The sequence below is a fragment of the Nelusetta ayraudi genome, unplaced genomic scaffold (genome assembly GCF_046127955.1).
Source record: "Nelusetta ayraudi isolate G7.1 ecotype Tasmania unplaced genomic scaffold, CSIRO-AGI_Nayr_v1 ptg000136l, whole genome shotgun sequence".
Classification (NCBI taxonomy): domain Eukaryota; kingdom Metazoa; phylum Chordata; class Actinopteri; order Tetraodontiformes; family Monacanthidae; genus Nelusetta; species Nelusetta ayraudi.
In genome coordinates this window covers 5,326,903-5,342,867 of record NW_027466186.1, presented here as the reverse complement: position 1 = coordinate 5,342,867, position 15,965 = coordinate 5,326,903, and the positions used below count along the sequence as shown (strand labels likewise).

The 15,965-nt window shown below is 42.4% G+C and overlaps 1 long non-coding RNA gene across 2 annotated transcripts in view; it reads left to right on the top strand.

The window, feature by feature from the left end:
* The window catches only part of LOC142879457 (uncharacterized), a 69,699-nt gene extending 63,991 nt beyond the window's left edge, over positions 1 to 5,708 (top strand). The window contains exon 4 of one of the 2 annotated variants that reach the window (XR_012925304.1): positions 5,464 to 5,708. This is a non-coding gene — a long non-coding RNA (uncharacterized LOC142879457). Of the gene's footprint in view, positions 1 to 5,459 lie in introns of both variants that reach the window. The other variant, XR_012925302.1, reaches the window with a different exon arrangement.
* The last annotated feature ends 10,257 nt before the right edge of the window (positions 5,709 to 15,965 follow it).

Here is a 15,965-nt window from a genome sequence, read left to right as displayed (position 1 = left end):
ATGCGTACGCCTCACATACTTTAATTGAAGGTTAAACTGGACACAAACTAATATGTTGTGGCCTCTGGTGGCTTCCATCACCTTAAAATAATGAGCTTCGCAGTTTACCCTTTACTAAACCTCCCCGGTGGACCGCAGATGGCCTTTCAATTACGAAGCTAAAACATGCAGAATGGAAGTGCATGGCATTATCAATGAACATGCAAAAGGGACCACTTTTCATGAGCAAGCAGCAAACACACACACACTTGCGTGTACACACACACACACACACACACACACACACACACATGGTTGCAGATATATCCAGAGGCCTGTATTATAGACTATGGACACACATTTATCCACTCGCACACACCCAAACAGATTACTTGCTTATTTGCTTAGTAAGCAATGTTTCTTGGGGTCACCACTTCTCACCCCGACACTGCACCAATCTATAACGCCAACCCTCTGGGACACAGTCAAGCCAAGGTACTCCGAGCAATTTCAGAGGCACACTGCTGACTTCCATGAAAACTACTCAGCACGGTGCTCAGTTTGCGCAGCCCTTCATAAATCCAAACAATGAAAACTGACTCGTAGTTCTTTGCAAAGGTATCAAAAATATGTAGATGGAGATTAAAAGTGGAGAAGGATGACAAACAGCAAAGAAAAAAAACAACAACTAACTATAACGTACTCACCGTGAAAAGAATATTTGCTTGTAAAGGGTTTTTTCCACTTGTCAGGACATTTTTAAATAATGTTATTTTTGTATAGAATAATTTAATCAGTAGTTAGTATCAGTACAAGACAAGATTGTTAATAAGTGTTACTGGATTACTAGAGTGATTGGGATTTTAAGTGGTGCAGCTTTTACATTACTTTATGCTTATTGCTAATAAAAATAGGATCTCAGTAAAAGGCTTGCAATATCGCCTTAATAGAAGACTGACTGTACTGATTTTAGTGCATTCAAAATGCTCAGAATAACTCTTTAATGCGTGCTCCATCTAATGTTAAGTGTTACCTGCCGGATATGAGCGGCAACATAAATTACCTGTTTAGTTACGACTGACCCCATTTGCAACACAAATTAAAATGCATTGATCTTCAATTTTACAACAGCTCTCGAAAAAAAAAGAAGGAAAAAAAAGAGCTGACCTGCTGCTGCTAAACCTGCCTACTCTCTAGTGTATGCAAATGTGCAAGCTTAGAGCACTACACTACACGACACTGCAGCTAGTTTGGAATAAATGATTTTTTTTTTTTTTTTTTTTCGAATAATGTCTTCAGTGGCAATCATACCAAGATACAGAGACATTTGTGAGGGTTTAAGAGGAAAGTGTTTACCTTGCCACAAATGTATTTGCTTTTCTATTTTTCTTTTCTTTGCTTACCTTTTGAAATGGCCACACACTGTGACAAGATGAGATGAGCAAGTTGAGAAGAAACTATATGTATGCGGGTCCCACTGTTTAGGAATATATAATTCTCTATTGATATGCTAAAAAGACATTTGGGATTGGGCTTTAAAAGCAGATATCCAACAGGGAGTTGTGGGCTGGCGGAGGGTTACCGCATAATCAGCTCCACCATCAGCTAACTGATGTTCTGCATAATAGAGATGGGATTTATGGGTCACTGTCTGCCTGTGCCTTTTGTGTGTGAGTGTGCACGTGCGTGAGTGTGCGCGCGCGTGCGGTTGCGCACGCACGTGTTTGTTTCAGGAGCACTGACCTCTTTCCCCACAGGGAGGACAGTCTCTGTCTCATTAGGGAGGAGAGATTGAGAGTGAGACAGGGAGACAGACATACGAGTAGAAGGAAGAACTAAATTAGACCCCCCAAAAAATGATGTGGAAAGACAGAAGGACAAGAAGCGGCTGAGGGAAGTCTGGCAGTGGAGTCTATGTATCTGGGGTCCATCCGTCTATGTTCCTCATTCATTATGACTGCTAGCAGGAGCTGCCGTGGCGAATTTGAAGTGATTTTTTTTTTAAGGGTGTGTGTATGTGTGTGGGGGGGTGGGGGGTGGGGGGTTCACGCACAAAAAAAAACAACAAAAAACAGACTTGCAGAACCACCACTTCCCTCCATGGGGCATCTCACAATCCGGGCCTGACTAAGGTTTAATTGAATCAAGAGGCAGTGTGTGGGTGTTTGAGGTTTCGGAAACAGAGGGGGGCGGAGGAGGTGGTGATGATAAGAGAACGTGGTTGTGTGTGTGTGTGTTTGTATAGACATAAAGTCTGATTGTCAGGCTCGCTGTGTGCGCATTAGTTCACCCATGGCTGCATTTGCCTCTGCTTGTTTGTGTTTAGGGATATGTGTGTCCTGTCTGTGCGTTGGTGCCTTGGGTTGTGACTTGCGATACTGAGGACGGACCAGCAGATTTTTCAAAGATTTGCACAAGGACTGGGAGGAGAAAAAGAAGAAAAAATAGATTTAGAAAACAAAAAGATGACTTGAAAGCTCTGGCAGTCAGACATCAGGGCTGTGTCAACAAGAGATAGTTAAATGGCTCTCTTAAGAAGTAAGAAAAAAAGGCATCGGAGGTGAGTGAGGACAGGCGATGAGTGATGGAGAGTTGCTGAGTGAGTGCCATGACAATCCGGTGTGGGGCGGTGGTGGGGGGGAGATTTCAGAAGTACAAAGCAACCACAACAGAAGCCATAAACCTCAGCAAAGCCCACCACCTTATGATCACAGAGCAGTGAGGTTTATCTGGAAAGAGGCTCCTATACTCATTACAGTCATGATCTAAACTCCTCCTGCGTTCATGTTTCAGCACTTAGGCCTACACATGCCCCGAAGATCAAGTTCTCCAGCAGTCTGAGGCACACATCAGACATTTCCCAAACCCTATATACTTCCATACCTTCCCCAAAAAGGCCTCCTTTTTGCTTTCACGACTTCAGATTACCCTAGGGGGAAAAAAATACAAAAAAAATCTGTTGCGCTCCACTCCTCTTGTTGTGTCACACCGTCCGATGGCTGCTGATGTTGAGCCCGCGCCTGCAATAAGGCAGAGGAAGCCGAAGACGTATGATGGGTTGGGGGAGAGGAGAGCGATGGGAGAATTTAGAGGGAGGGAAACAGCCAAAGGGAAGCAGAGCGTTGGAGCGAGAAACAGGCAGGCAGACAGACAGATAGACAGTGGCGATGGAGATAGAGTGAGAGTCAGAGACGGGGGGTGGGAGGGAGGTGGAGGGGTACAGAGATGTCGGGAATTAAAGAAACCACAACAGAGGGCCAGAGCCCTCTAAGTCCCAGTCTTCGTATGATGGCGGGGTGCAGTGTTGCAGATCTGGCACAGCTTCCTGCAGCACATAGCTCATATATATATATATATATATATATATATATATATATATATATATATATATATATATACTATATATATATATATACACACACACACACACACTCATTCAGAAGCAGAATCCCAAGCTAACCACATCACAACGCCTGGGCATCTGTGTGTGTGTGTGTGTGTGTGTGTGTGGTTAGCTCTCAGGCTAACAGAAAGCATGCTTTCTGCCTGAGCATGTCACAGCTCCCTCTCGATCTCATCCGTCTTCTTATTGCCTAAACCCCGCCCCCACTCCCACCCAAGACGGCCGGCCCCCCGCAACAACATCTTTTTCCATCGCGCCACCACTCAACACCGCCCCCCTCCACCCTCATCTTTTTTTTTTCCCAAGGTTTGGATATACCCCGAGTTCCTCGGGCAACATATGATCCTTCCCATTCATTCCAATAAAGGTTGTGCCACACATCTATCAGCCGTTCTGCTGCGGCACTGAACCTTTCCAAGTGTTCCTGTTTGCTTGAGATGAGTTTCAGATAGTGGCTTAGCAGCCAACCATATGGGTCGTTTATGCACCATCCCGACGGGCCAAGAGCGAGACGATGGCGCTCTCATGAATGTTACATTCGGTTTTACATAACAGTGGCTCAGCTCTTTGGTAGTGCACTTGCTGAATGTATGATTACAGAATCTTGCCCTCGTCTTACTCGCCGCCTGTCCGTCTCTCATATTTTTTCTGTCCATTTCAATTTGACTCTCCCGCGCTTCCCGTCTCATTTCATGACAACAATATCCTGCTATCTAGACAAATAACCATCACCGTGCACCATTATTCTCTCTCGGTTTTCAGTTTTTTATAATCAAAATCAACATTACTTATTATGCTACATATTCAAAATCACACGGAGATCTATAAAACGTGGGACTTTTGCACTTGCACAATAGACACAGATAAATATTGGGAGGAAAAACAGAGATGCCCCAAAAATGGCAATCAGAACAACAATCAGCACATTTTCAATACAGTTAAAAGCAAACAAAAGTTTATGCAATTTTAAGAAAGAACAGTTTCACATTCAATATAGAGAAAGTCTGAAACAAATATTTTCTGGTTTTCTCTCTAGTGAACATCCTATGGACTGGCCTAAATATAAATGGAAAGTTTACAGTGGGTCAACTACTCTAAGTCGGGTTCACAAATGATTTCACTTGTTTCCTTCTTGCCTCGGGGTACCGGCAGACAAACCAACTTCCTGCAGAACTTCTGTGTCAAATCAAAAAGCAGTGTACTGTTGTTCTGTCAAGGTTGGAGATGCCCAACTGATCTTTCTATCGTCTATCAGTATTTGCTCTCCTGTGGTGCTATGGTTGCAATAAAACTTTCAGAATGTTAGGGAACTTTATATGCTCTTTTGCAGATGGTTTATATCAGGGCAAAGTAAATAGATTTTTGGGGGATGTAAAATACAGCATGTGAACATTTTGTCAATCTGACTTTCAGCTTATTTAAAAAAAAAAAAAAAAATGAAACGATGATAGAGTATCTCTTTAGGTCCAAATAAACAAGAACTGGCTAACACTAAGAAAGGCTATAGTTATTGTTCAGATGGAACAGATTAGTTGGTATCAATTACAGATTAGCCCCAATGTATCCTTGTGTCTTTATGTCCCTCCACATACAAACAGGATGTTTTCTAAGAGCTCCACTGTCATTTTGTTATCTCTGAATAAATACGTCATTGGTTGGACTCTGACATTAACCCCATATATTAAGAGATATGGTGATACTTTAACTCCATGGCAGTTACTCTATCTGAGAAAATTTGAGGTTGAGACTCCACCCCTTCATCTTTATGAAAAGCATTTTACCCAGTTACCTGTACGGGCTGATAATGGATGTGTCTGCATGGCGTTGCAGCTATTTCTCAGGGGTTCTAACCTCACAACCCACACAAGAGTTAATGCTCCACAGATTTATTTTCAGCTTCCTTTGTGCCACAGCACGTCATTTTTCTTTTGTTGCAACTTTTTTCTTTCTCATTTATCGTCTGATTTACTCACGGATGACTTGTGCGTGAGTCAGGCCGCCTTCTGTTACAGTTCGCTTAAAATGTTTGCCCCCCTCTCTCTCTCTCTCTCTCTCTCTCTTCCTCTCTCTCTCTCAGTCAGGTCCTCTTGGCCATTTGCTGCAGTGTGAAGCTGACAGACAATGCCCATGAATGATGAATGATGACTTGAGGTCTGTCTGGTGCCAACAGAATGCATAATACAGCATGCAGACAGCGATGCCTGCCCTTCGCACTGAACACATGCTGCAGTTATTGTATCATATCAGTGGAGGATCTGCCCACAGCAGATAACTGGGACAGCCTGAAGTGGAAACCACCAAAAGCAGCATCCAGATATGTATGTACATATTGTACAATTCTTCGTCAGGGGAGTTTTGAAAGAGTGCTAGGCCAGAATTATGGTTGGATGAGATCTCATTATTTTTCTAAAACAGTTTAACTGACCCATAAAGCTCCACTTTTACTTGTAAAACTAGTCAGCTCATCACTCCTCACAGCTGGAATATTATATACTTTCACTGTATTACTCACAAAACGCTGCAGACTGACTTCTTTGTTGACCCTTTGGAGAAAACGTGGGAGAGCATCTGTTTCTGCTTACAGTTTGTCTGAGATTGTTTGGCAAAGTGGGTGGACAAAGACACGCACGCAGTGTATAGATATGTTTACATGCCTGCTAGCCTGTTTCTGGGTGTATCTGATCGTGTGGGCAGAGTGGTACCTAGAGTGAACAGACATCTTCCTGTGTCGGCGTGCGTGCAAGCAATGCAGCCTCCATGTCTGGGTAGCAGCATGTGCTGTTAGACGCTGGTGCGCGTGCGTGTGTGTGAGTGTGTGTCTGTCTGAGCTGCTCCTACAGTAGTATGTAGGTCACCAATATATTCCTGATGAGGTCTCGTCCCCTGGAGAACTCTACAGATATGAGGGGCCCAAATTAGACACAATTATCTGCACGTGTGTATAACTTTGACTGTGCAGAGTAGATGCCATTATCAGGCAAGAGGCTCACACGTGTTCAATTTTGTGTCAGTGCAACGTTTTTACATATAAAACGCGACCCAAGCACATTTGTCCACACGCTGTGTGTGTAGGTTTCAAATAATTGTGTGTGTGTGTGTGTGTGTGTGTGTAGGTTTTTTTTTTTAACATAATGCATTTGAAGTTGTTTGTGTGCGATAGCAACACGCTGGTAAATCCAGACGGTACTTCTCTCCGTGACCACCGACCTGGGATTGTCGACCTCAACCCTCACTTGTAATGGCAGCGGGCCCAGAGGGTCTGTCCATATTGCTGTCACCAAGCCAACTGCTAAAAGGCCTCAAGCACCTCTTCAAGACAATTACGTGGCCGTTGGCATAGCTGTGGCCATGTGATAAGGTAGAACACAATGTCTGACACACAGATACCACGCAAGTGTTGTGTCTGTGCCATGAACAAGCTAAAGTGACGTGCCAGAGGGAACATTTCCCGACTCTATTTGTATATTTTGCACGTCCTTCAAGGAAAGACCTCTTTCACAACATTCTGGCAAGGCCCTTTACAAAAAAAAAAAATGCTTTAAATTATGTTAGTATGCACTTTATACTGGTAACACTGTGGTGCAGTGGGTTAGCACTGTCAAGCACACAGGGCTAATTGGCAACTCCAAGTTGGCTGTAGGTGTGAGTTTGACAGTGAATGGTTGTTTGTCTCTATTTAGCCCTGTGATAAACTGTCTGAGGCTGTAACCCCGCCTTCGCCGAGGACAGCTGGGACAGACTCCAGCAGTGCAGAAGAAAGAGCGATAGGAAAATGGAAGGATGGATGGAAAGCTATGTTTTTGATATGGCACTGTGTAAATAAAGCTGATTTGAATTGAAGGCAACTCTAAAAATGTCATGTCTCTCATTTTTCAAGAAACTTCTCATTGCCTGCTGCACAGCCCGAAGAGTCTTCCAGCGCTTGTCGGTGACAGATGTCACCCTTAAACATCAGAAATGTGGCAAGACACCATGACAAAGTGTTTGACAAAACTCTTGCCAAAGCCAGTTGGTAGTAGAGAAAAACTTCTGTTGTTCCCTCATCTCCATTTCAATCAAGAAACTGTGTTGTGTTGTGATAAAACTGCTGACATCACAGCATCCGCACTGTGGCAGTTTACAAGCTGTTCTGTTGGGTTGTGTTTTCCCCAGACTAAATCCCGGCTTTAGCTCCTGCTTCATCCTCCTCAAAAGAGACGGACTGGTCATGCCGGTCTCTGACTGACTGACTTTCTGTGTGCAATCTTGGTATTTTCCATGCTTTAAATGGGGAAAAATTAAACAACAGATGAGCGTTTCATCATCGGTCTTTAGACGTTCGTCTTTCAATTTTTATGGCTGCCAATTAAAGGAGCAGTGGCAGTGGTTATTAAGTTTCTCTAAAGGAGACAGAATTACATTAAGTCACTTCCTCTATGACTTTGTGGCTTCCTTCATGGCTACTGACACGAGACAGGCTGCTGGAAACACTACATGTCATTCCGCTTCATTTCAGGATATCTACATTTCCAGCCAGCCTACCAGCCAGTGAGTAAGTAGTGGGGGAGAAGTAGGGGGCGACAATACCACATGCAGTCAATCTGTCAAACCAATTTGGATTTTTTTTTTTTGCAGGAGCCCAGCCCCAAAAGTTATATTCAACTGGGGAGAGATGAATGAGAGTGAGAATGTCTACCTTTGAAAAGCTCCCTGCTTTGACCAAATCATATGCTGTCACTCCTAAGCTTTAGAAGGCCTGCACTTTTCATCAAAGCCCTGGATGGCTACCTTTCACAGCACTGTCGAATACACTCTCTAAAGCTTCCCTCCCTCCTTACCTCCCTTCCCCTCTCAAATCTCTTTCTTCTTCCCTCCAATGTCAGCCCCCTCCCTCCCCTGCCTCGCTCTCCCCCTCCCTCAATCCTTCCATTCCCCTTGTCCTTAATCCATCCCTCCCTCCTCAATCAAACCCTCAAATCCCTCAAGGTTTTTTTTTGTCTGTGTATGTGTGACTCCACCACTGTCAAGGTAGATGAAACAAGAAGAATTCAAATTCATCACAGTTGTAACCCGCCATGGTAATAATCCGGTATTATTCTTCCCATGTGGTGCCAGGCCCATGTTACTGGCCTTTCTGGGGTTTATTTGCATATTTGTTTCCCCTTTGTTTCTTTTGATGAATTATTTACAGCGCACTGAAATGACAGCAGAGATCACTGATGATTGCTGTCGCGGGTGGATGGCTGCCTTTTTCTTTTCTTTGTAATTATTCCCTTTTTTCCCTGATTTTCAATCAAGTTTCCCCCCCATCATTTCCCCAGTGACAACAGACACAAAAAAGAATAACATTTTAGCATTGCAAGTGGAACCTTTCCACTGCATAGCGGAAAGGCGGTCTCTTTTGTTGCTGTAATGATTACTGTGTAGGGGGGGGGGGGGCGCAGAAGGGAGAGAAGAGATCAAATGGAAAAATACCGTGGCCATAAATATGCTGGGCCACCACCTCACACACCTCCTACACACAGGACAAATGAGCCAAAATACACACATTCATCCTGCCCAATCAAGAGGCTTGAATAAGATAAATAAACCCAACAATACAAATGTTTGGGACATTTGGGATCTTTTTGATTGGGTTTCAAAATGAGCCTCCTGGAGCTAAAAACACTTTACCTCAAAATTAGATTCAGTAATTTTCTGCTTGCCTGTAATGTCAATGACAAGTTCAGCAATGTTTCTGTTTAATTTTTTATGTATTTATTTCTTTATTGTTTTGGTGTTTTGTTTTGTTTTTTTAAATAAAAAATTTAGCAATGTTTTTCTAAATAGCTGAAGAAAAGTGGAGCTTTTTAAAACTAGAAAAAACAGGAGTCCAAAATTGCTCTGTGTTGCATAGTCAGCGATAATCTTTGAGAGCCCCAAGTCTTGAAATTGCCTTCAGAATAATTACAGCCTTTATGGATTGTAAGATGAGGACTTTTTAATAGGTTCTCGTCTTCCCCACCGGTCACATAGAGTGTTGCAACACTGTTTTGCCTGAAAGATCCAGAATTTCTTTTGACTAAGAAACTTCACCTAACATGATGATCATCATGGGAACGGAGAAGATAATGACTGAGTTTTCCAACTTGGGCAAACTCTTCCAGGAGGGTTTTGGCTGCAAATGTATTTGCACACACAACAATCTCACAAGAGTTTTAATTACGGTGAACTGTATCCACAACCTCGGCAGCTATATTCACAGTGTGTACTTGGGGTGCCTCACACACACACACTCGATACACTTGCAGCCACAATGTCCCTGCATTGCCCCATCCAGGAATAACAATGCATAATTCATGTTCCAAAGTCTTGTCTGCAGACAAAAGTCAGCGTTTGCATTTATTATTCATAGGAAACAGCTCACATGATGAATCCTTTAACAAACAGTAAGCACTGTTCTTACTTCTTGTCTTTGCGCTGTTTGTGTTTTGGCAAAGATTTAACTGGCTTCATTAGCAGAGATGTAGAGAGATGGAAGGAGAGGAGGGAGGAAGAGGCGGGAAGGGGGTGAGAAGAGGGGACTCAGCGAGAGGAAATGAGGCCAAAGGATAAAGGAACCATTTTAGCAAAAGGTAGGAATTAATGAGAGGTTTGGCATTGCAGGCTAATTAATTTAACAATGAAATGCTTTGGGGACTAAGTTACAACGCAGAGGGCTTACAATCTAACTTTTAGCTGCTACTGCTCTCAAACCTGGACCTCGTGGATTCACATTACTGTCCATTAGTACACACAAGTGCCACAGTTGCACTTGTTGTGTGGACCGTTTGCCTTAAGTATAGAAGGCAATTTATTGTATGGCAAAAAGAAGCTATGCTAATGAAGCCATCATTTATTCCAGAGCACTTGCTTTTCTTTTTTTTCTCTCTCTACTCCACCCCCTCCAACAGCCATCCATCATCATCAAGGCATGAGGTATTATCTTTGCAGGGACATTTTATATTCAGTCTCCCCTTCAGATGTGTGGTTTCCTGCACACACACACACACACACACACACACACACACACAGCTCAGCCATTTTTGTTAAATCAAAAAAAAATCAAATCTGGTCTAGCAAAGGTTGAATAATTGATGTGTTATGTTAAAAAAGGAATGAAATAATCATAGCCTGTTGGATGTTGGAGGAACATCAAACCCAGCATTGGAGCCTGGCAGACCGGGCTAAGCAGGGAAGGGGCCTTATGTATTTGGGACAGCTTCCATGTAAAATAATAATGACTAGCAAAGAGTTAGTGGATTATGAGATTTTTGTTCTGCACTGTACCTGACACTTTCTGCGTGCCACCCATGCTTTTTTTTTTTTTACAGCCTGACCAGAGTGCATATACCTACATTAACACCACAAAAGCTTTTTCTGGAAAAAACAAAGAAAAAAAAAAAAAGGCTTCACCAGGGCTGTTGGAACTTTCTAGCGGGGAAGTTGAAATGGCTAAATGGCTGCAGGAGAAAATGACTGTTGAAGAGAAGTGGCAGCCTGATGGGAAGACGCTGCCGCTACCTGACACGCAACGCAGCTCGTAGACACAGCAGCAGCTGCTGGAATGAGTGAGACTTTTGAAAACTGTTGCACGTTGAATATGGAGGCGAAGAGTGTTGGCCTAAAATTCCAGTTTCACATTCCAGTTTGCATACCTTCCTTCTTCTGATACCGCCCGTTTTTTTTTTAAACTACCATTATATTTTGCACATGACCCTATTTTGCGTGTTGTCCCTTGAGAGCATTTGTGTCTAAAGATGTTCACAAATTTCGCCCGCCGTGCTGGTTTCCATTCTTTTGACAGAGATATTAAAATTGACTGAACGATGAAAAAGGCAAGTGCTGTGGCATTATGAAAGTTGGAGTGATCCACCAGAGGATGTTTTACTGCTTGCACAGTGCACCCGGACTGGGGTGAAGCTTCATCTTTCAACAGGACAATGACCCCAAGTGCACAGCCAAGCTATCACAGGAGTGGCTTCAGAACATTTCTGTGAATGCCCTTGAGTGGCTCAGCCAGAGACCAGACTTAAGACTTATTAACCATCATCTGGAAAGACCTGAAAATGGCTCCCCATCCAAGCCGATGGAGCTTGAGAGGTGCTGCAAAGAGGAATGGGCGAAAGATAGGTGTGCCAAGCTAGTGGCGTCATATTCAAAAAAGACTTGACGATGTAATTGCTGCCAAAGGTGCATCAACAAACAAATGAGCAAAGGCTGTGAATATCTGTTATGGGGTGTTTTATGTTGGATTCTGAGGAAAGAATTTGATCCACGTTGGAATGAGACTGTAACATAGCACGGATGTGGAATGTGGAAAAAGTGACACTTTCCAGATGCACCACATGTCAAGGTGTCCTGGAGTACAATACTGGAATAATTTGAAATTAATTGCTGCTGGTGTTTCAATGGTAATTGAAAAAAACGAAACAACACAGGACTTTCATACTGTTTTATCAATGTTAGTCTCTGCCACCAAGGTTTTGATGTTTGTAGGGTTGAATAGTGGGAGGGGTCACAATGAAAGGACAAACAAACTGAATGTGAAATCATCTACGACCTTATGACACCTGGTTTATTTATTTGTCTCCATTTTGAATGTTTGTATTGGAACTTCTTCTGACCTTTCCATTGAATGTCTTTGTATGTTTTGTATGTTCTTTTACACGTTATCCCATCAAAATCTGCTTTGTTTAATATCACTGGTAATTAGACAATGTTTGTTTTATTTCCTTGGGGAGGACAGTGTGTTTGTGATTCAATTCAAATTATTTTACACATTTTGCACATTCCCTTGAAGCAGAGTTATTATCATTATTATTTTTTTTATTATTTTTTTTTAATAATAACCAGTTCTGTGATAGATTGAAACAAAACAACAGTTAAAAACTTAACTATAAATTCCGCTCTAAGGGGCCAATTCTGTCCATGACTTTATGATCAGGGGAATTATTTGCAGAACAGTCAGCCACACTGCGGTAAGCAGTCACGGTAGTGTTCTACTGGAAAGAAATCTGCTCATTTGCACAGAATATAACTGAGCTTCATTTTGCTGAAAGCAAACACACTGTTCATTTCTGTGATGCATGCTCGCTGAACACTAATATACACGTACTTTGAACGCACCATGCATCATCGGTGCAAATGAAACCATTTTCGGGCCACCTTTAAAGATTTTCTCCATCTGGGATGCAAACAGTGCATGATGAATACATTCATTCTAAGCTCCAGTGAGAGCTGTGCAGCGATGCATCTCTGACCGATATCTTTTTTTTCTGATTGTATTGTATAGATTTTCCCCTTTAGCAGCAGATGGATATAAATGTTTATTATTACTGCCCTACTTTCCCATTACCAACCAGTTCCACTTTGCAAATAATATTGCAGAAAAGGAAGCAGTGAGGTCAAGGGGTAAATTTCTTCTGCTTCTCCCTCTAAAGGGTTTAAATTTGAGTTTTGAAGATTTTTTTTTTTTTTTGTTCTCCTACCTGTCATAGTTGTAATTGTAGTTGTTTAGATTCCTGTTCTTTGGATAATTTTGAGGCTTTCTTTTTTGTCGGTACACAGAGAGCTTAGAAACACCGGGGTCACATGTTTGCATGCTCAAACTTTAATAAAGTTGATTCTGATTCTGATTGAAGTGGTTCAATAAAAATCCAGAAAGTTTGACTGGGTAGTAAACAGAGAAAGAAATTTTCTGACTGTGCTAAAACACCATATTTAATATGCTAAACTTTGCCAAATCTATTTTTACTCTGTGTGAACTGGGCAGAGTTGAAACACATCTTTTTTTGCAGTCTTTTGTCTTTCCTTTGGCTCATCCGTTTCAACCCAACACTTTTTGTTTCATTTCTGGGCTCCCTGACCTGAAATAGTCTTGGAGTCAGAGGGTTTATTTTATTAATTCCCAGTTTCCTCTGTTACAGGCCTCCTTCTCTGTAGTCCACCTAGCGAGAAGACCACCTCACAGGGATTTTCCCCTTCACCAGGTAACCACAAAGGAAGGCAAGAAGCACATTATCCACATGTACGACATACCACCCCACACACGCACGGCCACACTCAAACTTTCTGCGTTACACAATGGTGACCACCGGCACAGCAGGAAACACACACACGAGCGCACCAGCGCCCGCACACGCACACACACACATGCACGCGCGCTGCATATTATCTTTATGAGGTGTTATACACCAGTGACCACCAGCACAGAGTCTCAGTGTTCTCTAATCCATGCTCGGGTTGAATAAAGCGGTCCATGCAATAGAGGGATTACACTGTCGGATTAATGGAACGGCTAATTTGAGTCATTGTAAGTGCCTTTCTTATAATAAGACTAAGGTGCACCAAAAAGCTGCCTCTGTGTAATGATGTTACTCTACAGTTTATCTACTGTTTTTGCACCAATGTGACGGCTTACACATCTGTGTGCGTTTACGTCGTCTCCATTTTTTTTTCTATGAAAAGTGTAGCTCGTAACTGAGAGCGTGACACTGACCATGTATGAACGTCGGCTTTTGGCACTTTCAATCATGCCTTTCTGTGATGGTTTTGCTCGGGATTTTTTTTTTGTTTAACTGCATGGCACCAATTTTCTGTGGGTTGTTGTTGCAGATCGGTGACATGCGATCAACAGACAAAAACAATATCAAAGGCTTCCACCTCGAAAGGAAAAAAAATAACTCATAAGTTTGCTGACAGTGCAACAAGCATGAAAGACCCAGTGTGTGTGATTCAAAGGCTTTGACTTGTTCTGTTATAAATTGGCACAACTCAAACTGTCTTGAGGATTTCATTTAGACCAAATGACCGAATGGTTAGAAGAAATAAAAAAAAAATTGAGTTATTTTATTTTTATATATATATATATATCTATTTATTCATTTTACCGGCTGTATGGAAACAACAAGCAATCAGAATGGTCCCAACATATTCCTTGATACCTTTACATCCCCACATAATGGACCATTTAAGCTTTTTGTCACACAATGTTAGATGGCTTTGTTCCCATTATTCACATGTCATTAGGCCTTGGATGTACTTTCTGTGTATATTCTGCCAATAAAGAGTGACTGTATCGGGCAGGTCAGTCAAGCATGGTTTCTTGTTTCCATTAAATGTATTTCTTGAAATCTTGTAAACCACTGTTTACATATTTTTTTTTACATATTAAAACAAACCAGCTTTATAATAAGAATAGAAATGTGTGAGGATGAGTTGAGTTGAGTTGAGAGTACTTTTTTCATTTTACAGTCACCTGTCCATAGCCGAGACACAATAAGACAAGACAAGACAAGACAAGACAAGACATGGCAACACAACAATACAGGATGCATTGGAATGCATCACTTTTTTTTTAACTGATAACCCTGGATATTCGAGGGGGGAATTATTTTTTTCTGCAAAATATTTTCCTCTTTTTTTTTTGCTAATGTGTGCAGAATGTCATGCAAATGGAAAAAGAAAAAACAGAAAAAAATGGACTGGCATGTGGAGATACAGAATGTTGCTGCTAAAACCGTCATTTTATTTAAGCTCTAAATTGGAATCTGCTTCCAAAATGGGCAAATTGGGACATTCTTTTGGATGTGAGGGCGCTTTTGGCACAGGGAACGACACGCCTCATCTATTATGCTAAAAAAAAAAAGAAAAAAAATGTGCGCTTTAAAAGGAAAGTCTGACGCTCTGAGCGGGGAAACTAGAGGTAAATTGGCACATCCTGCCAGCTTTACATTAATTGTGCTTGCGCTTTTGTCAAGGCGTTGTAGGGAGACAGACAGATGGGCGAGGGCTGACACATGTTTTTGGAGGAGTTTAATATTCAAATGCTCCTCATGTGTGAATACAAACACCTGGGGTAATCAACTGGCAGCGTGCACGCGGTGTGAGTGGCGTGCGGCGCAGTATTTACCCATTAGCCTCTCTGTCCCTCCCTGTCATGTTGTCAGGGTCTTGTTCTCTTAGTGTCAGATACACTGTCATGTCTGCCAAATGATTATGAATCCACCTGATAGGTGGGGGGCGGGGGGGGATAGGAAGATCAAAATTGTGGATGCAAAGTGCTTATTTGCATTTGAGCTCTTGGTGCGTCTGATCTGTGCGCTATTAAAAATGTATTCTCTGCTAATACCTTCCCACGTCCTCCTCTATTCGCCTCCATCTGCCTCTGCAGCACATTCACTTCCCTCAATGCTATCGCTGCCTCTTTGTGTCAGCTGACTTTATTTCATTGGCATGGGGTGTGTTTCACTGTCTCTATCCCTCTTTGTTCAGCACGTCTCTCCTTTCATTTTGTGTCTCAGTCGCTCCTTTGCTTTTCTTTAAAGCAAAAGGGGGGAGAGGGAGAGAGAGAAGGAGATGGGGGGGGGGGGTGGTATCTGGCAGGGAACCGAGACAGGAGAGCGCCTGCTGATTTTCTGACACACTCTTCCTCTGTTAAATCAAAACCAACTGAGGCGAAATCAGGTTATTACCTCAGCTGCATTTCTTCCGTTTCCCACTCTCCCATCCTGCCAGAGTTGGTCAGGGTTTATGAAATTCTTTAGTTTGAAATGAAAGAGAGGGCAGCCGGTCAGTCAGAAAG